The following is a 21,053-nucleotide window of genomic DNA, read 5'->3' on the forward strand; positions in this document are numbered from 1 at the left end:
TCCAACCCCCTGTCAAGCAGGAAACACCATCAGAGCACTCCTGACATATGGTTGTCAAGCCTCTGCTTAAAGACCTCCAAAGTAGGAGACTCCACCACACTCCTTGGCAGCAAATTCCACTGTCAAACAGCTCTTACTGTCAGGAAGTTCTTCCTAATGTTTAGGTGGAATCTGCTTTCTTGTAGTTTGGATCCATTGCTCCGTGTCCGCTTCTCTGGAGCAGCAGAAAACAACCTTTCTCCCTCCTCTATGTGACATCCTTTTATATATTTGAACATGGCTATCATATCACCCCTTAACCTCCTTTTCTCCAGGCCAAACATGCCCAGCTCCCTTAGCCGTTCCTCATAAGGCATCGTTTCCAGGCTTTATGCTTATGTCCAATCTCTTCACCATAGGATCCAACTCCTAGAGGCTGAGGTCCCTTTGGCTCACCCCCGTTAAATATTTGAGAGGGCTGCTTCCCCAAAGTTGATGGGCATTGTCATTCAAATGCTGTGCATCTTGCCACATCTTGTGATCTATTATCTGGCATGGGGCTTACTTGTCCCCCTTCCCAATATTTTTTTCCAGGTTGGCACCCCAGCTCATCATGACGCAGAAGCAGTTGTGGAAAAGGCCTTTCACATGCAAGTCTCAGGTTTGGGCTGGGAATGTCTATATGAAATTCTTTTTTTTTTTTTACAATCATATTTATTATTTTCCATACATAAACATAACCGAAGAAAGAGCCAACAATAATAAAGAAAAAAGGATGAAACGGAAAAAGAATAAAGAAAAGAGAACATATAACATAAAATACATCAAATCACCACATAAACAAAAACTTAATTAATTAATCAAAATCCATCTTCATAAGCATATTACTTGACTTCCTCAAATCTCTTCCATCTGAGTTTCTTAGTAATTATATATAGCAGTTTCCAATATCATTATTTTATAAAACCGTATCACAGTCATAGTCCTATTTCCTAACTTTTCTTATCGTACATTTTCTTATTTATTTATTTAATCCCAATTTAATTCCTAGGCCTAATTGATTCTTTCAAGTGATTACTGGAAGAAATTTAAAGACTATTTGAATAAATATTGTAATATTAAATAGTCTTTAAATTTCTTCCCGTCTTCTTGGTATTCCTCTTCTTTCTGGTCGCGGATTCTCCTGGTGAGATCAGCCAGCTCCATAAATTCCATCATCTTCATCTTGGGGAATGCCTATATGAAATTCCGGAGATCTGCTGTCAATGCAGCTAAATTCTCTGCTAGTTGGACTAGCGATCTGTTCCACTATAGGTAAGAGTCTTATGTGCCAAAACCTTATGAGGTTTCAGAGCTGAATTAGTTTTCTAGTCTGTGCCAGGCAGATTTTGGTTCCTTCCCCCATTGTTTTAATGCTTCAATAGTTCTTTATCTTTTAAGTTACAAAAGGTGATTGTACTGGGAACTCCTTTGTCAAAACTTCTTTCTCTCCCTAGGTCAGCAGGGAGCCACTGCCACTTGGCCAGTTTTACAGTTTTACAGATTAAACATTCCTGCATTGGTAACGATGGAAGCATCTGCAAATATTTGGATCCAATTTTCCAACCGCTCCAAATGTCACAGCGCATTCTTCCTCGCGCACTGAGAATCGTCTCCCCGTTTTCTTCATGCGCCAGTCGAATTGGAGCTTTCACATCCTCTGGGAACGAGAAATGTTGTTTTCGACTTCAGAAGGTCCTCTTGCCTTTTATGCCGCAGTCTAGAAAAGCTGATAGAAATTCACTTTCTTTCATAGCATGCCAACGTACTCCATCTACCCTAGTGGAAGGCAAAAGCATGTGAGCAAAAATGGTAATCTATCAGTTGAAGATATATTGCGGTTCTATCTATTCCTGTGTTCGTGAAACCCAGAGGTGGCCCTTGTGGCACCCTAGCTAGATCAGTGTCTCCCAAACTTGGGTCTCCAGCTGTTTTGGACTACAACTCCCATCATCCCTAGCTAGCAGGATCAGTGGTCAGGGATGATGGGAACTGTAGTCCAAAAACAGCTGGAGGCCTGTTTGGGAAACACTGCTCTAGATGCTGTTTAATTCTCAGCTTCCATCATCCCTATTAGCCATGCTGGCCGGGCTAATAGGATCTGGTTAATACCATGTTGGCTTTCCCTGATCTAACCATTATACTGCCTGCCTTTCTCTAGATATCTAGTAGCTGGGGGCAGCTACCCTGGAATTACATGACAGCAAGAAAGCAGTTTAGTTTATATTCACCCCTGTTAAAAGTCATACTAGAGACTCAGCTACATTAGTTAACCCCCCCCCCAGCATATTGAATGCATTATAAGCATGCAACACCAGGAGGCGCTGTAGAGCAGAAAACTTTTCTATGAGGTTTTACATAGCGTTTATTTTTCCCTTTTTGTTATAGTGATGTAATTTCTGACTTATAGTGGCTTTCCCCCTGTGTGTAGATCCACCCCGAACTGCCTCTGAATTAGAGTTGTGTTGGCCTAGCTAGACCACCCCTTGGTCCATGAGAAGGTTGAGCAATCCTCCTTTTTTAAAAAAATCTGATGTTTTAACCTAATGCTCCTAGTGAGGAAGTCTGGTGACACATTTGGACATTTCTGTCGTGCAATTGCATTCTCCCCATGAGGATAATAATAATAATAATAATAATAATAATAATAATAATAATAATAATAATAATAATTTATTATTTGTTCAGTTTCGGTTTCAGTTTCTGTTAATTGGTTCTCGTGGGAAACTTGCAGATTCTAGCTTCACCAATTAACTCCAGCTGGTGTCAATTTACTCTTGGCAGAAAGCCCAGGTCTGCTTGACCTAGAAAACTACTCACTCTGATTGGTTAACGAGCAGCACTCAACTCTGTTATCTAGGGATTGCTAGCACAGTTTGATGTGAGGTGTGTTAGGAGTTAGAAGTGCTGTGTATGGTTATGAGAGAGAGAGAAAGGAAGGAAGGATTTATTTTGCTTTTATTTGTATGCAGAAACTCTGCTGGTTTTATTTTTTCCTTTTAATAAATCCTGTAAATAGTTATTCTGAGTCTAGCTGACTAGTCATTACCGCCGCAACTAGCTTCCTCGCTGTGCAGGAAAACTCTGCTACGTTTGGGCTAAAGCCAGTAGGGCTATGCCTGACACTCCAAAGTTCCATGAGGTTATGGGCATTGTACTGCCAGCCTGAGTTGCGGTGGTGTCAGCATCAACGGCGTTGGTTCCAGTAGTTCCAGAGGTTGTTGTTCCTGGCTGGTTCCTGACCGTGGTGAGCTGGTGACGCAGCGGACACAAGGACAACAGCTGCAGCGTGTGAGTGCTGGGTGCTGTGGTTCCTGTTTTCTCTCTCGGTGGTCGTGAGTAGCTGGTTCCGGGTTCCAGGGACATCGCTCTCAAGATGGCCTCACAACCAGTTCAGATGGCTTTTGAGCGTCTGAATGACTCCAATTACTTGCTGTGGTCGGAACGCATGCAGGCAGTGCTGCAGAGGGATCGTCTCTGGCAAGTGGTGAGTAAGTTTCCTACGAAGCCTGATGATGAAGACCTCGATAAAGACCAAAGAGCAAGGGCCACAATTGTCTTGGGGCTGGAAGATTCCCAGTTGCCGTATGTGAGGGGAATCAAGACAGCTAGAGGTGTGTGGCAAGCACTTAAAGAACTCCATGTGCGTGAGACAGCGGTTTCCAAGCTGTTCATTCGCAAGGCATTGTACAAGGCAATGTTACAGCCTGGGGTTACAATGCAGGAACACCTACACAGTTTACAGTTAAAGTTTTCTGCGCTACAGGAAAGAGACTGTGCATTAGACCAGCAGGAGAAGGTGGCTATTATTTTGAGTTCTCTCCCGGAAAGCTGGGATAATTTAGTTTTGTCTCTAGAAGGCATGCAGGAGCATGATTTATCAGTCAGTTACGTTACTGGGCGTTTGATTGAAGAATGGCAGAAGAGGCAAGAAAGGTCGGTGGCTGCAGAGGCTTCTACAGGTGGGCGGTTTGGAAGGAGTTCTCATGCCGTGCCAGAGGTGAAGCAAGAGCAGCGTACTGGTGAGGAGTCAGCGTTTGCTGTTAGGCGTTGTTTCCGATGTGGGTCTTCAGCGCATCTAAAACGACAATGTCCGGAGTTGGTCAAGTCTCAGTTGCCGGTGCAGGAGCAGAGACGAGATCAGCAGCAGCAGCAGCGTAAAAAGAAATTCTTCAAACAAAAACAGTCGGCTCAGCTGGTGACCGGCGAGGTCAAGATTGCTGATGAGAAACAAGCGGTCTGGGTGGTCGATTCGGGAGCGTCTCGCCACATCGTGAATTCAGATGAATTGTTTGTTTCCAAGAACTCAGCACAGCGCAGCCAGGTGGCTCTAGCAGACGGAAGTACATCCGAAGTGATTTCGGGGGGTGCAGTTTTTGTTCCTTGTCTTCGTGAATGCCTGCAAAATGTACTTTGTGTGCCTTCATTAAGGAGCAATCTGATGTCTGTAGATTGTTTGCTAAAAGCTGGGTTTAAAGTGTATTTTGAAGGAGACAGTTGCATTATTAAGAAGGCTGGTGAGATTTTAGGCACTGCTAAGTCAGAGGGAGGCTTGTTTTGGCTTAAAGCAGGATCTCAAGTTGCAGCAGCAGTCAGTAAATCTCAGCCTGGTAACAAAGCTATACATGACAACTGTGTGCACTTATTGCATAGGAAAATGGGGCATGCTTGCTGGAAAAGTGTACTAAAAATGTCTGAATTGGCTGATGGGGGTAATTTAAAGAGTTGTAACAAGTACCTTGATTGTAATGTGTGTAAAAAGGTTAAAACCCACAGAGTCTCTTACCCCAGAAGTGACAGAGTTAGTGAGTCACCGCTACAGCTGGTTCACATGGACGTAATTGGTCCATTTGCTGTAAGCAGGGGTGGATCGCGTTTTTCACTAACGATTGTGGATGACGCCACGCGTTATTCCTGGGTTTTTCCCATGAAGAATAAGGGTGACGTGTTCACTAAGTTTAAAGGCTGGGTGGCATCTGTGGAAAGATTTCTGTCTGTTAAACTCAAAAGGATTCAGACAGACAGAGGTGGCGAATTTATGTCAAATGCTTTTAAAGATTGGTTACAAAAGCGTGGCATTGGGCATAGAAAAACGAACGTTTTTTCCCCAGAGGAGAATGGCGTTGCAGAGCGAAAAAACAGATCTTTACAGGATATGATGTTTGCCATGCTTGATGATGCTGATTTGCCCATGTCTTATTGGGGGGAGAGCATGCTCACCGCATGTTATCTCCAAAATAGGCTCTTTCATCAAACAATAGGTACAACCCCGTACTTTAGATTGTTTCAGAAAAAACCTAAAATTGACCATTTGCACGTGTTTGGATCAAAAGCCTGGGTATTAATTCCGAAACAAATGAGAAAGAAGGGAGATCCTAAGACCAAACAGTTAGTGTTTGTGGGTTACCAGGAGCTGGGAAAAGGTTTCCGCTTTGCTGAAGGGACAAATGGCATTGTGATCTCCAGGAATGCCAGTTTTTGTGAACATAGTGGCTGGGAGAGACTACATGCCAATACTGAGGTTTGGTTTGAACCTTCCCAGGAGCTTCATGACTCTGAAGGTAGACACAGAGAATCAGAGTCTGAGGGGGAGGAAAGTTCAGATAAGAGCTCTCAGGAAAGTGAAGTTAGCCAGAGACCAGTTGCTAAGCAACAAAAGAGAGGTCGCAGTTCTGAGGAGGAAAGTGGGTCAGAAGAAAAATTTTCTCCCAGAAGATCTAAAAGACAAAACAAAGGAGTGCCTCCAGTGCGTTTTTCCCCAGATACTGCAAATGTGTTTAGTGTAAGTGCAGAACCCAAGAGTTTTCAGGAGGTGTTAAAGTTACCAAAAGAGGAGGCAGAGCGCTGGAAACAGGCAATGGAGGAAGAGATGTCCTCTCTGAATGAGCACAAGGTTTTTACACCAGTAGCAGCGCCTGAGGGGGCAAAGATTGTAGGCTGCAGGTGGGTGTACAAACTTAAACCTCTGGTGACAGGAGAGTACAAATACAAAGCTCGTTTAGTTGCTCAAGGATACTCTCAGAGGCCTGGAAAAGATTATGACGAGACTTTTTCCCCTACTGCTAAGGGGGACAGTGTAAGGCTGATTTTAACGCTTGGAGCAAAGAGAAAACTCCTGTTAAACCATTTTGATATCCAGACTGCATATTTACATGCATCAATATCAGAAGACCTGTATCTAGCCGAACCGCCTGGTTATGAGACAGGTTCCAATAGAGTGTTGAAATTAAACAAAGCTCTATACGGTCTCAAACAGGCAGCAAGATCTTGGAACAAATGTTTCCATGAGGCCTTAGTGTCATTTGGTTTCAAGCAGAGTACAGCTGACAATTGTGTTTATGTACGTGGTACAGGCAGTGACCAAGAGTTTTGTCTGATTTATGTAGATGATGTTTTGTATGCCTGCAAAACAGATAAACAAACTAAAAGGTTTGCCAAGCAATTGTCCAGTAAGTTCAAAGTGAAGGACTTAGGCCCGGTTAGGACATATCTAGGGTTGGAAGTGTGCTGGGCCCAAGATGGCAGCTGCCTAATTAGTCAGCAGAACAAAGTTAAACAACTACTGACTACATACAGGATGCAGGATTGCAAAGGGGCAGCGGTGCCTATGGATCCAGGTTTCATAAAAACACTTCATATAGATGAGAGTCCTGAATTTGAACATCCTGATGTATATCACTCTGTAATTGGAAGTTTATTGTATATAGCACAGTGGTCCAGACCTGATATTAGCTATGCAGTAGGCATATTAAGTAGATTGGTCTCAAAACCCACACTAAATGCCTGGAAAGGGGTAAAACAAGTTCTGAGGTATCTCAAACAGACAATTGGCTATATGTTACAATTAAATTCTTCAGAGGATGAAATGTTGAGTTGCTACTGTGATAGTGACTGGGGAAATTTGCCAGATAGAAAATCTGTCACAGGACTAGTCATAATGGTCGGTGGAGCTTTAATCAGCTGGCGGTCACGCAAGCAAGACGTTGTAAGTGTGTCATCAACAGAATCAGAGTATGCTGCATTGAGTGAATTGTGCAACGAGGTGATTTATTTCAAGCATTTGTTAACAGATTTAAATGTAAATTGTGGAGAACCAGTGCAAGTTTACATTGATAATCAAGCTTGTATAACCTTAAGTAAAACAGAGGGTTTCAAATCGCGTTCCAAACATATCTCTGTAAAATACCAAAATGTACGTTGCTGTGTACAAGACAATGTAATCACCTGTACTTATGTGTCAAGTGAAGAAAATGTAGCAGATGTACTAACTAAACCATTGGCAAAGATAAAGAACAAGCGAATGTGCAAGGGTTTAGGTTTGCTGGAAAAATGATCTCCTACATAGGTGTATTTGGAGTTAATTGTTCAGCAGAATCTGTGAGGGGGTGTTCAGTTTCGGTTTCAGTTTCTGTTAATTGGTTCTCGTGGGAAACTTGCAGATTCTAGCTTCACCAATTAACTCCAGCTGGTGTCAATTTACTCTTGGCAGAAAGCCCAGGTCTGCTTGACCTAGAAAACTACTCACTCTGATTGGTTAACGAGCAGCACTCAACTCTGTTATCTAGGGATTGCTAGCACAGTTTGATGTGAGGTGTGTTAGGAGTTAGAAGTGCTGTGTATGGTTATGAGAGAGAGAGAAAGGAAGGAAGGATTTATTTTGCTTTTATTTGTATGCAGAAACTCTGCTGGTTTTATTTTTTCCTTTTAATAAATCCTGTAAATAGTTATTCTGAGTCTAGCTGACTAGTCATTACCGCCGCAACTAGCTTCCTCGCTGTGCAGGAAAACTCTGCTACGTTTGGGCTAAAGCCAGTAGGGCTATGCCTGACACTCCAAAGTTCCATGATATTTATACCCCGCCCATCTGGCTGGGTTTCCCCAGCCACTCTGGGCAGCTTCCAAAAGAATATTAAAATACTATGATACATCAAACATTAAAAGCTTCCCTAAACAGGGCTGCCTTCAGATGTCTTCTAAAAGTCTGGTAGTTGTTGTTCTCTTTGACATCTGGTGGGAGGGTGTTCCACAGGGAGGGCGCCACTACCGAGAAGGCCCTCTGCCTGGTTCCCTGTAACTTGGCTTCTCGCAGTGAGGGAACTGCCAGAAGGCCCTTGGCGCTGGACCTCAGTGTCCGGGTAGAACGATGGAGGTGGAGACGCTCCTTCAGGTATACTGGACCGAGGCCGTTTAGGGCTTTAAAGGTCAGCACCAACACTTTGAATTGTGCTCGGAAACGTACTGGGAGCCAATGTAGGTCTTTCAAGACCGGTGTTATATGGTCTCGGCGGCCGTTCCCAGTCACCAGTCTGGCTGCTGCATTCTGGATTAGTTGTAGTTTCCGGGTCACCTTCAAAGGTAGCCCCACGTAGAGCACATTGCAGTAGTCCAAGTGGGAGATAACCAGAGCATGCACCACTCTGGCGAGACAGTCCGCGGGCAGATAGGGTCTCAGCCTACGTACCAGATGGAGCTGGTACACAGCTGCCCTGGACACAGATTTAACCTGTGCCTCCATGGACAGCTGTGAGTCCAAAATGACTCCCAGGCTGCGCACCTGGTCCTTCAGGGGCACGGTTACCCCATTCAGGACCAGGGAATCCCCCACACCTGCCCGCCTCCTGTCCCCCAGAAACAGTACTTCTGTCTTGTCAGGATTCAATCTCAATCTGTTTGCCGCCATCCATCCTCCAACCGCCTCCAGACACTCACACAGGACTGTCACCGCCTTCACTGGTTCTGATTTGAAAGAAAGGTAGAGCTTGGTATCATCCGCATACTGATGAACACCCAGCCCAAATGAGGATGAGCTGTAGCTCAGACTTTGAGCAGAGAAGTGAAGAACAGAGACAGAGCCTTGTAAGCACTGACTCTAGCATGCCTGTCAGGGAACTGCCATCGGCTCAGAGGCGAGGAATAGAAGGGCAGTTGTGTTACATGGAGCCTCCTAAAATCTTGGGAAGCAGTTCCTCTCCCGGGGAGGAGGAAAGTCCCACCTCTAGTGGGGAAGAGGAGCAAGGAACAGAGGATGCTGGTGTGAGCCTTAACACCGCTCCTGGGCAAGCCGGACAGGAGGGAAACACGCCCTTGCCATTGCAGATCCTGCACAGTAGCCTAAGGTGCAAAGAGGAAAGGAGAAGGTTGGGGGGTAACAAAACTCTTATGTTGGGGGAGGTCCTGGATTCTGCTAGCGATTGAGCCAGACATGAGCTTTGGAGCTCTTCACTGTAAATAGTTTGCACCAAAATAAAACCTGTAAAACACAGGTTTAGAGTCCTGCCTGGTTACTCTCGAGCAACCGCAACAGCTATCTGACAATGCCCAATAATTTTGCATTTTTACAAGTTCTGTGTGTTTGAGAGAGAGAGAGAGCAAGTATTAGAACGATTCCTGGATTAGCCAACCTGTAACATATCCTTTCATAGTTAACATCTTTCATTTTAATACTCAAAATAATTAAGAGGTGGCATACGAGAAGATTTAGAGGGTTCTACGAGATTAAGATCAACAATCTCAAAGAGGTGATTTTAAAAAGATGGCTGAAGTGTAGGAACATTTTGAAGGTATTGTTTTCTGCAGAATAATACTCTCAACGATCCAATGCCAACTTAATTGCTTTCCTTTGGGTTTTCCTTCCTGATATAATCGTACTTGAACTGTTATGAAGCCATCCACTGCACATCAAAAAGATGTGTGCTTCTAGGGATTAATATTGGTTACCTTCGGTTCTGCTCAGATCAACCTTTCATTTTGGATTCCTCAGAACTGCGGCAGGCCACACACTACCAGGGGGTTACACAATTTGATAACTTCACGTGAACCATTTACCTGAATGATACAGGGGCATTTCCAGGCTGTTGCTATTTTCGGCTGAGATTCAATCGCATCCTGCCAAATTCAGGCTGTGAAATCACAGTAGATTGGGAGGTCTTGCACAGCAAACCTGCTTCCTCAAAAGAGCAGACTCGAGAAACAATTGAGTCCATCTCCGGAGATAAAGTCAAACAGCTGTGTTAGCAGTGACCTGCCTTGGGTGTAAGCCTGGGCATTGTGTATGGAGGTTCTAGGCTGCACAGATGAGAAGACCCCCTTTCGGCCTCATTGATGTGGTCCATAGGAAAGCAGAGCAACATGTTTGGCACCAGTGCGGCTGGAGTTGCTGGTAGGAGATCTACAAGATGCCACCCAACTGCCTTAGGGACTCTTCTCTTGGTTTATGTAGGGTTTACTCTTTAGCCAGTTCTTCTCCCAAAGATGTCCCATGAGGCAGCAGAGGTTTAGGGTCAGAGTTATGTGGAACAACCGATTGGTTCAAAATTGGGAAAGGAGTACAACAAGGCTGTATATTGTCTCCCTGGTTATTTAACTCATATGCAGAACTCATCATGCGAAAGGCTGGACTGGATGAATCCCAAGCCGGAATTAAGATTGCCGAAAGAAATATCAACAACCTCAGATATGCAGATGACACAACTTTGATGGCAGAAAGTGAGGAGGAATTAAAGAACCTCTTAATGAGGGTGAAAGAGGAGAGCACAAAATATGGGCTGAAGTTCAACATCAAAAAAACTTAAGATCATGGCCACTGGTCCCATCACCTCCTGGCAAATAGAAGGGGAAGAAATGGAGGCAGTGAGAGATTTTACTTTCTTGGGCTCCATGATCACTGCAGATGGTGACAGCAGTCACGAAATTAAAAGACGCCTGCTTCTTTGGAGAAAAGCAATGACAAACCTAGACAGCATCTTAAAAAAGCAGAGACATCACCTTGCCAACAAAGGTCCATATAGTTAAAGCTATGGTTTTCCCAGTAGTAATGTATGGTAGTGAGAGCTGGACCATAAAGAAGGCTGATGCGTTTGAATTATGGTGCTGGAGGAGACTCTTGAGAGTCCCGCGGACTGCAAGAAGATCAAACCTATCCATTCTTAAGGAAATCAGCCCTGAGTGCTCACTTGAAGGACAGATCCTGAAGCTGAGGCTCCAATACTTTGGCCACTTCAGTCTTTCCCAACATCAGGGTCTTTTACAGGGAATTTTCTCTTCTCATAACTCCCTGGAAAAGACCCTGATGTTGGGAAAGACTGAGGGCACAAGGAGAAGGGGACGACAGAGGACAAGATGGTTGGACAGTGTTCTCAAAGCTACCAGCATGAGTTTGACCAAACTGCGGGAGGCAGTGGAAGACAGGAGTGCCTGGCGTGCTTTGGTCCATGGGGTCATGAAGAGTCAGACACGACTAAACAACTAAACAACAACAAGAAGATGGGCTACCTTCCCAGGTTGATGAACCTTCACTTCCCTCTATGGAACGTGTAGAAGCTACCTTCTTGATCGTTAGACCTACTATTAGTCTTGTCTGCTCAATTCTCCGGAGCCTGTCTTTGAATGCAGGGGAAGGTCCTTAACTCACTGAAGTTTTGAGACCCATCAGCTACCCACTCCTGGTTTGGCCGGCCAGTCGAAGCCGTTTCCCAGGGTGCAGCCGGTGTCACATGCTGACAGCTTCTAGGAGTCACAGGTGAGATCTGAGTGCAGGGTGGGGACCAAAGGTAGACAGACTACCCCAGAAGATGCAATATGTGTTGTCCCACCAGAGATGCTATCCTTCCCTAACATCCCGTGCAATGTAGGGCCTGTGATATGTCTGTAGTCAGCAACAGGTCACCCCCCCAAGCGATTAAAGCCATAGGAATGTTCATGACACCATCCCTTCACTGCAAAAAGCAAATATTTACATTGCAATTACAGCAGCTGGAAAGTTGGCACTTTATACCCTAGCAACAAACCGGCAGCCCCAATGGAACTGGAAGCCTCCATAATGTTCTCTAACCTGCTTCTGTTCAGCCTTTTAACAGAAGATGATGATGATGAAGAAGAAGAATCTTTATTTGCATCAGCTACTAGTCACACAATAAAATAAAAGAAAGTGTACTGAAGATAGCAGTAAAAACTAAACTACATTTTGGAGGTTTACATCAATAATCAAATAATAGATCTTATTCTAATTGCCCCCGCTAAAAACCTTGCAGGTTTTGCTGTCATCGAATCATCTTGATTTGCTAAAAGAAAGGACACAGAAGCAATGGTTGAGCAACCCAGCATGGACAGTAATAGAGGGGTAACAAACTCACTCCTCAAATCTTTATAAAGAGTGCAAGCCAGAAACACATGAGCCACTGACTCAATACTGCCATCTTCACATGGACATGCGGTAACTGTTTTTCCAGTGGATTTTTTTGAAATCGACCCTCAAGTCCAGCTGAAGGCAGCTTATGCAATCTTGCGAAAGTGAAAGAGCGCCTGTATTTTGGATTATTCTGCTGCTCGATATCATATAGGTGCTGTCTAAGTACATTGGTAAAAGGTAAAGGTAAAGGGACCCCTGACCATTAGGTCCAGTCGTGACCGACTCTGGGGTTGCGGCGCTCATCTCGCTTTATTGGCCGAGGGTGCCGGCGTACAGCTTCTGGGTCATGTGGCCAGCATGACAAAGCCGCTTCTGGCGAACCAGAGCAGTGCACAGAAACGCCGTTTACCTTCCCGCTGGAGTGGTACCTATTTATCTACTTGCACTTTGACATGCTTCCGAACTGCTAGGTTGGCAGGAGCAGGGACCGAGCAACGGGAGCTCACCCCGTCGCGGGGATTCGAACCGCCAACCTTCTGATCAGCAAGTCCTAGGCTCTGTGGTTTAACCCACAGCGCCACCTGCGTCCCTATAAGTACAGTGGTACCTCGGGTTAAGTACTTAATTCATTCTGGAGGTCCATTCTTAACCTGAAACTGTTCTTAACCTGAAGCACCACTTTAGCTAATGGGGCCTCCTGCTGCTGTTGCGCCACCGGAACACAATTTCTGTTCTCATCCTGAAGCAAAGTTCTTAACCCGAGGCACTATTTCTGGGTTAGAGGAGTCTGTAACCTGAAGCAGTTGTAACCTGAAGCATATGTAACCCGAGGTACCACTGTAAATTATTTGCTTTACTGAAGCCCAGTGTTAGTAACTGTTGTGGTGACAAATCAGAAAAGTAAAGCTTTTGGTTGACAATTTTAGTCCAAGCGCTCTCATGACAATCTTGCGATACTAAGGGTAGTAGGCCAGTGGGGTTTAAATTTAGGTGAAGCCAGTATTTAAATGTCCTACGCCAAATCTGTAATTCGACAGAGGGGAGGTTAGCCTCTAAGCGCAATGAAGCCTTTAATTGGCTGTGACCACCTGTCAGCACTTCTCTTATCATCGCTAAATCTGAGCATGGGAGAGAGATTTCCCCACGCAATTCGGACACAAAACCGGTCACGCTTGTAGGCACAAGGTGAGAAATGCAGGCAAAAATGTAATCTCTCTAAGGCACGAGGGTAGCAGAGTCAAAAGTTCACTTCTGATATTGTTCGGCACACAATAGGAGAGCATACAGCTTGGGATTCACCAAACTGAACTGAAGCCACCAGCCGTCATCTGTGTTGACCCGCCATGTCACAGGTAGGCAGCAGATGGGCGTAGCCAGGATGGGGGGGGCAGGACAAACACCTGTCCTGTTCCAGAACCGAGCAACCTGCCATGCGATAGGTCAGTTTGCCACGCCTATCACTCAGTTGGGTTGCCAGTTGCATCACTAGAATGTGCCACAACATCATCCAAGTGACCTCAGCGAGCATTTCAGTTTCAAATATTCTGATTATTTCTACTTTTAGTTAAGTATTTTTATTTATTTACCTGATTTGGGGGGGACACAGCTGCCCCCGCCCCGCCTACACCCATAAGGCAGCATAAATGGAAAATCTATCATATTTGGTTGGTCGGCTGTGTTTGATTTGACTGGTCACATCTGTGGTGAAAACTGCATTCACTCACAAGCAAACAGCCCATTGCACAGACGTCTTCGTTTCATGACTGACAGATATCTGAAATTGCTAAGTGTTAACTACAGTGGTACCTCGGGTTAGGTACTTAATTCGTTCCGGAGGTCTGTACTTAACCTGAAACTGTTCTTAACCTGAAGCACCACTTTAGCTAATGGGGCCTCCTGCTGCCGCTGCACCGCCGGAGCACAATTTCTGTTCTCATCCTGAAGCAAAGTTCTTAACCTGAAGCACTATTTCTGGGTTAGCGGAGTCTGTAACCTGAAGCGTATGTAACCTGAAGCATATGTAACCTGAGGTACCACTGTAACAATGTTGCTGAGCCATGGTGACGGCAGAGTTTGCATCTTTCGCTCCGTTCAGCCTTGCCCTGCCAAGAGTATTCAGACAAAAAGCTATTAAGGACACCGCCTGCATGTTTTGGGTGCGCCTTCCGACAAAGGCTGGCCCTTCCTATAAGGAAATATTAAACCCTTAGGATTAACAACGGCCACAAAAGAAGCCTCTCAAAACATTTAAAAGGCTGGATTCCAGAGCCCAGTGTTATGCACAATAGAATGCCAACAGCAAAGGGTATATTGGAGTTTTATAAAAAACTGTAAGAAACTTTACTTCCCAAGGGAACAATTCTATGCACGAGAAGCTGGCATAGAGGAAGCCACTGTAAGTTACGCCAGTGTAAAGTACACTGCTCTGCCTGGCAAGAGGGAAAAACAAAATAGTGTTTTAAGCCGGGTTGCCAGGTCACATGACCAATCTGAGCAGGCTTATGGAATATGCAGAAATGGCGAAACTTACCTGAAGAATAAGAAATCAAGATAGGAAACTTTATAAAAGAATGGAAAAGGTTTATTGAATATTTATAGATAAACTGCAAACAGATCAAAACATTAGCAGGATTATTGTAATAACCTGCAGTTTCGTAAGAGTATATATTCAAAGTAGATAATTAAATGAGCAAATGAAATGAATTTGGATATGCAGAAGATATTAAAAAATAAATTTGAGGAACCGCAGAAAGAGGGGAAGGAAGTCAAACCTTGAAATGTAAGATTGATTGTAAAGCTAATAAATGTATAAACTTGAAAAGTATAAATAAAAACTTTTTAAAAAACAAAATCCGAGCAAGCTTAGGATCCAGCCTAAGTCCCCCCTGCTCTGATCCTCAGCTGGCTAAGCAAATTACGCTGGCATGTCTTTTGGCAGAGTCAGGGTTGGGGACTTAATGCCAACTGAGCCTAAAGTCTCCATCTCTGAGGATCTTGTCATCGGATTGCTCTCTAAGTGGCAAATGATTGTCAGAGGTTGTGTGTGTTTTGTGTTCATAGTCTTCACACTGGCTGTCTTGGGGAGGGGGGTTACAGGTTATTGTGCCCATGTAATGCCCTTGTGAGTGGCCTATGATTACATTTCCTATTTCCTTTACAGATTATGGCAAGCAATAGATGGCATTCTGGAGGAAGAAGGAAAATAGACAGTGGATTCTTGGCAACTGCTGGGCATCTGCCATGGCTGTTCTTCATTGCGGCCAACAACTTCCAGTTTGAGAAGAGACAGAGGTAACTAGGATGCACTATGTGGTCTTCAGTTTGCAGGGGAACAGCTTTGCCCTGCTACATCTAGCACAGCAAAAAACAAAAACAGTCTGACCCAAATGCTGTTTGTATCCGCAGGGGCTTTCAATTACTGCAGACGTTGTGTACCGTGCAAGTTGCACAAAGAGCTTCTTGCAAGGAAACCAGTGATACGAGACCAGCTATAATTCATGGTAGGTCTGTTTCGATTTTGGACACTGGGTGGTGCTGTTGTGTTATTACCTTGTAAGCAGCACTACAGCGACACCTACTGATGGAGAACATGCATTACAAAGCAGCTGCCACGTACCGATCAGAAGCAACTCACACCCAATACAGAAAGGATTTGTTTGAAAAAAGTATGTACTCTTGCTCATTGGAGTTGCTTCAAGCATTACTTTGCTGAAGAAAACTGTGCAATCTTCTATTTGCTTTGAAACTCCCTGTTCCTTTTTATTCTAGTCTCCATTTCCTATATAAAAGCATTCTGCTCCAAAAGTAACAAATACACATATTTTTAAAGAACGTATCACTATATTGGGTGGTTGTAAATTCATAAATTGGGTGTATCATTACCTACAAGTAACACTTTAGGCCAAGGTACTTGCCAGATATTGTAAGGATCCGTGTTAAGTGCTCAGACGATTGCTGAAACATGCAGATTCCTATGAAAAACACGGGCTGCAAATTCGAGATGTGCAATTGTGTACGTGTTGGAAAGGAGCCAAAATCAGGGGATTTCTTTGACCTTTCTTTATAATTCCCAGGTGTTGATAGTTGCAGCGGCTCTAGGGTGATGCTAGGAAGCAGTGCAGTTACCTCGCCACCAGCAGAAAAAGGTGCTACTGATGAGAGAGGTATAGGGAGGATGGGATTGGGTCGGGGCATCAGAGCCTTTAAATCTACAGGTTGGTCAAAAGTCTCAACTGTACCAGCCCTTGAGCAGCCTCAGCAAAAATGAGCTTCTATACTGCTCCCTGCCACTGTGTTTGTTAGCTGATACAGGTGTCTGGGGCAGGAATAATAATACAGTGGTGCCTCGCAAGACGAAATTAATTCGTTCCGCAAGTTTTTTCTTCTTGCGAGTTTTTCGTCTTGCGAAGCACGGTTTCCCATAGGAATGCATTGAAAATCAATTAATGCGTTCCTATGGAAACCGCTTGCCAGGCTGGCGGTGTGGAGAAAGGCTTTTCTCCCCACCGCAAGCCTTCAGGTCAGGTACGGGAACAGAGGGGAAGGGGCGCAGCACTTCTCCTCTGTTCCCGGGGCTTGCGGTGGGAGGAGGGTTTTTCCTCCCCACCGCCAACATTCAGAACAGCATTCTGAATGTTGGCGGTGGGAAGGAAAACCCTCCTCCCACCGCAAGTCTTCAGGACAGCCATCCGAAGGCTGGCGCGGGGAGAAGGGCTTTCCGCCCCACCGCCAGCCTTCGGAGGAGGTCCGAGGACAGTGGGGAAGACGTGCTGCGCTTCACCGCTGTCCCGGAGATTTCCCTATGGGCTTTCGTCTTGCGAAGGAAGCCCATAGGGAAATTTGTTTTGCGAAGCGCCTCCAAAACGGAAAACCCTTTCGTCTAGCGGGTTTTCCGTCTTGCGAGGCGTTCGTCTTGCGGGGCACCACTGTAATAATAATAATAATAATAATAATAATAATAATAATAATAATAATTACTATTTCTATACCATCCTTCATCCAAAGATCACAGGGCTGTTTACAATATAATACAATGAATGGTTACCTTAACATCCTACAAAGGTTATGGGCGCTTCTTGATGCTCACCATTAAACGGTTCATTATTGGGCAGGACATGTGCTCATTTTTAAATGATTTACTAATTTAAATAGCAATTAATCCCAAAGTAGGTTTACGGAACCAACGGCAGAACATTAAAATATAAACATTTCAAATTCAAATTACAGTGGTACCTCAGGTTAAGTACTTAATTCGTTCCGGAGGTCCGTACTTAAATTGAAACTGTTCTTAACCTGAAGCACAACTTTAGCTAATGGGGCCTCCTGCTGCCGCCACGCCGCAGGAGCACAATTTCTGTTCTCATCCTGAAGCAAAGTTCTTAACCTGAAGCACTATTTCTGGGTTAGCAGAGTCTGTAATCTGAAGTGTATGTAACCTGAAGCGTATGTAACCCGAGGTTACCACTGTATTTGGAGAAATATCAGGGGCGTGATAACTCTCTGGGGCCCTTTCCTGCTCCGAGATCAGTACGGCTGTTCTCAGGTTATTTTAGGATCCATTTGATAAAAACGATTCTGCCATGAGTTGCGTTGCCATATTTTGCAGAGCAGAAAAGACTTCTGCTTTTAACTATGGATGGCTATGACGACTCTCATTTTACAGACCCATGCAAACGAGGACGTGTCCTGAAAAAAGAGTTTCTAATCTACTTCTACCACACAGATAAATTTTATCAGGGAGATGCTAGCTCCTGTTTATTTTCTCTCGTCCGTGCACCACTCTTGGCAACGATGCTCTTTTTGGCATTGAAAAGTCGCTCAGCTGTTCTTCCTACATGCTTTGCTCTTGTCTGATTTTGCTCTCGACCATCTTATGATTCTGCTGACTCATGTGCCTTAGGTTTTTTTAAAAAAAATTCTTTGTTTGTGCCACCCGCGTCCCTATGCTTACACACACACACACACACACACACACACTCATGCCCTCTGAAAGTCAAATAAAACTCTCCAATAGTTTCTCAGTAACAGCCGTTCCATCAGCTTTGCACACACCCCCCCCCCCGCAACAAAACAGTGACCAGGCTTTCTTAACATACCTCACTGTGTTTTCAACACTGCTTGAAGTCTGGACGTGCACATCGTTTGCACATTGCCTAATTTTTGTCACAGTGGCTGGATGGAACTGCTGATTTCCCCCCAAAACGGCCTCGAGTTCCCAGATGGAATCTACACACATATATATAAAAAACCCGCTCTGAAAATGCTTTTTAAAAAAGTGTTTTTTAAAAAGACATTGAATTTTCCATGAGGCTCACCATTGCCATCTAGTGTCACATTGCATATTGCACTTAAAACACACTTAAAATGTTTTCATCCAGCCCTACGAACACTGGCTAAGGGGGCTTAATATTGCAAGCCGGTCGTTTAGATATTGCAAACGGGACCTTGCTAATTGCTGTTGCATCCAGGTAACTGAGCACGACTCCCCAATTGCTTGCACAAAGTTTGCAAGGAGCTTAGATGATGCTGGCTACTTAACCAGCAATCCTTTTATTTTCTTGATGAGTTGCTTCAAGCATTGCCAAACACTTCCAAGCTCATTTCTCCATTCCAAGTCCCAAATTGTACCGAGTCCCGATTTTGTGAGTGTGTAAAAGCAGCTTCATTGAACCAGAGCACCAAATAATCCTTTAACAACAAGCACCCTGGGCTGTTTTTTCTGCACCAGAAAGCCTGACTTTGCAACAATCCCTGGCCTGGGGACCGTCGCAGCCCAGTTTGATCCATGCTTTCTCAGGAGCAAGCTGCCCCCCATCACTGTGAATCACAATGTAAACCCAGAGGATATATAGATCTATATTATTAAGGTCAATAACCGATTGAGAAAGTAGGAAGAAAACAGAGCACATAAAACACAATAGAACACATTGGAAGGGGCAAGAGGAATATAAAATGGAAGAATGGTATAAAGAGTTGTAAGGTAAAGGTAAAGGAACCCCTGTCCATTAGGTCCAGTCGCAGATGACTCTGGGGTTGCGGCACTTATCTCGCTTTACTGGCCGAGGGAGCCGGCGTACAGCTTCCTGGTCATGTGGCCAGCATGACTAAGCCGCTTTTGGCGAACCAGAGCAGCACACGGAAACGCCGTTTACCTTCCCACTGGATCGGTACCTGTTTATCTACTTGCACTTTGACGTGCTTTCAAACTGCTAGGTTGGCAGGAGCAGGGACCGAGCAATGGGAGCTCACCCCGTCGCAGGGATTCGAACCGCCGACCTTCTGATCGGCAAGTCCTAGGCTCTGTGGTTTAACCCACAGCGCCACCTGCGTCCATAAAGAGGTGTAGGATATAGCTATAGCAGAATCTGTAACCTGAAGCGTATGTAACCTGAGGTACCACTGTACATTCAATATTTTATACATGCTCCTCCCTGTAACCATACCGTATTCCTGGTTCCTAGGAAATGGAGGTGAGCAAACTGCAGGTTCTCCATCTCTGTTCTAAAAACCAGATGTCTTCACCCAAAATGATCCTGAGAATTGTAGTTTGTTAGGGGTTCTGGGGATTGTAGGTCTATGAGAGGGAAGCCACAATAGTAATGTTGTTGTTGTTTAGTCGTGTCCAACTCTTCGTGACCCCATGGGCCAGAGCACGCCAGGCACTCCTGTCTTCCACTGCCTCCCACAGTTTGGTCAAACTCATGCTGGTAGCTTCGAGAACACTGTCCAACCATCTCGTCCTCTGTTGTCCCCTTCTCCTTGTGCCCTCCATCTTTCCCAACATCAGGGTCTTTTCCAGGGAGTCTTCTCTTCTCATGAGGTGGCCAAAGTATTGGAGCCTCAGCTTCATGATCCGTCCTTCCAGTGAGCACTCAGGGCTGATTTCCTTCAGAATGGAGAGGTTTGATCTTCTTGCAGTCCATGGGACTCTCAAGAGTCTCCTCCAGCACCGGAATTCAAAAGCATCGATTCTTTGGCGATCAGCCTTCTTTATGGTCCAGCTCTCACTTCCATACATCACTACTGGGAAAACCATAGCTTTAACCAGACGGACCTTTGTTGGCAAGGTGATGTCTCTGCTTTTTAAGATGCTGTCTAGGTTTGTCACTGCTTTTCTCCCAAGAACAATAGTAATAGTAATTTATTATTTGTACCCCGCCCATCTGGCTGGGTTTCCATCTGGCATGAATCATTTTGGGGGAAGTGATGTGCTTTAAAGGCACATTGGATGCTCTTTAAAACACAGCATCATAGAATTGTAGCGTTGGGACCCCATGGGTCATCTAGTCCAACCCCCTGCAAGGCAGGAATCTCAACTAGATGATCCATGGCCGATGGCCATCCAAGCGCTGCTTAAAAACCTCCAAGGAAGGAGAGTCACTGCTGCAGGGCCTAAGGGCCTCTGGAGCAGGAGAAAACAAGCTTGCTCCATTCTCCATGTGACAGCCCTTTAGGATTGGCTTAGTGAAAAAGCTGCATGGTGTGGATCTCATATCAGTGTTACGAGAGTGTAAGCAACACATTTCTCTCTCCCCTTTTTCCACACCATGCAGAATTGAAATGGTAACCAGAAGGCTGGAGTTTGGAGCCCAGCCAGGGCTGGCTGTGGGCAGGATCCTTGCATCACCAGGGGTTGGACTAGATGACCATTGGGATCCCTTCCAACTCTGCCATGCTACAATTATATCAAGCAGCTAAAGGAACGAAAAGATGTGTCTGAAACATTTGGGAATCACAGGAACACTCTCCCCACCAGTGGCTTCCGGCAAGAGCTTGCATCTTCCTTAGGAGAGAGGCAGACCAGAACAAGGGGGGAAAGGCTCAGAGTTCAGGTAGGTGGAAATGCCATTTGAGTGCCCTATACTATCGGAATGCTTACATCCCATGTCCCCCATCCTCATGCGCCAGA

At 44.9% G+C, this 21,053-nt stretch overlaps 2 protein-coding genes and 1 long non-coding RNA gene across 3 annotated transcripts in view; 2 read left to right on the top strand and 1 right to left on the bottom strand.

The window, feature by feature from the left end:
* Positions 1–21,053, bottom strand: part of CLDN10 (claudin 10) — a 102,548-nt gene that overhangs the window by 79,937 nt on the left and 1,558 nt on the right. The window lies entirely within an intron of this gene.
* On the top strand, positions 1,733–15,520 carry LOC308589478. The gene is made up of 2 exons (XR_014009303.1): positions 1,733–1,830; positions 15,306–15,520. It is a non-coding gene; the product is annotated as an uncharacterized lncRNA (long non-coding RNA).
* ABCC4 (ATP binding cassette subfamily C member 4 (PEL blood group)) overlaps positions 20,719–21,053 on the top strand; it is a 160,152-nt gene continuing 159,817 nt past the window's right edge. The window contains exon 1 of the mRNA XM_081198255.1: positions 20,719–20,976. The gene's annotated coding sequence lies outside the window, so the exon portion shown is untranslated. The remainder of the gene's footprint in view (positions 20,977–21,053) is intronic.

This window comes from Podarcis bocagei (assembly GCF_964188305.1).
Source record: "Podarcis bocagei genome assembly, chromosome: 6".
NCBI lineage: Eukaryota > Metazoa > Chordata > Lepidosauria > Squamata > Lacertidae > Podarcis > Podarcis bocagei.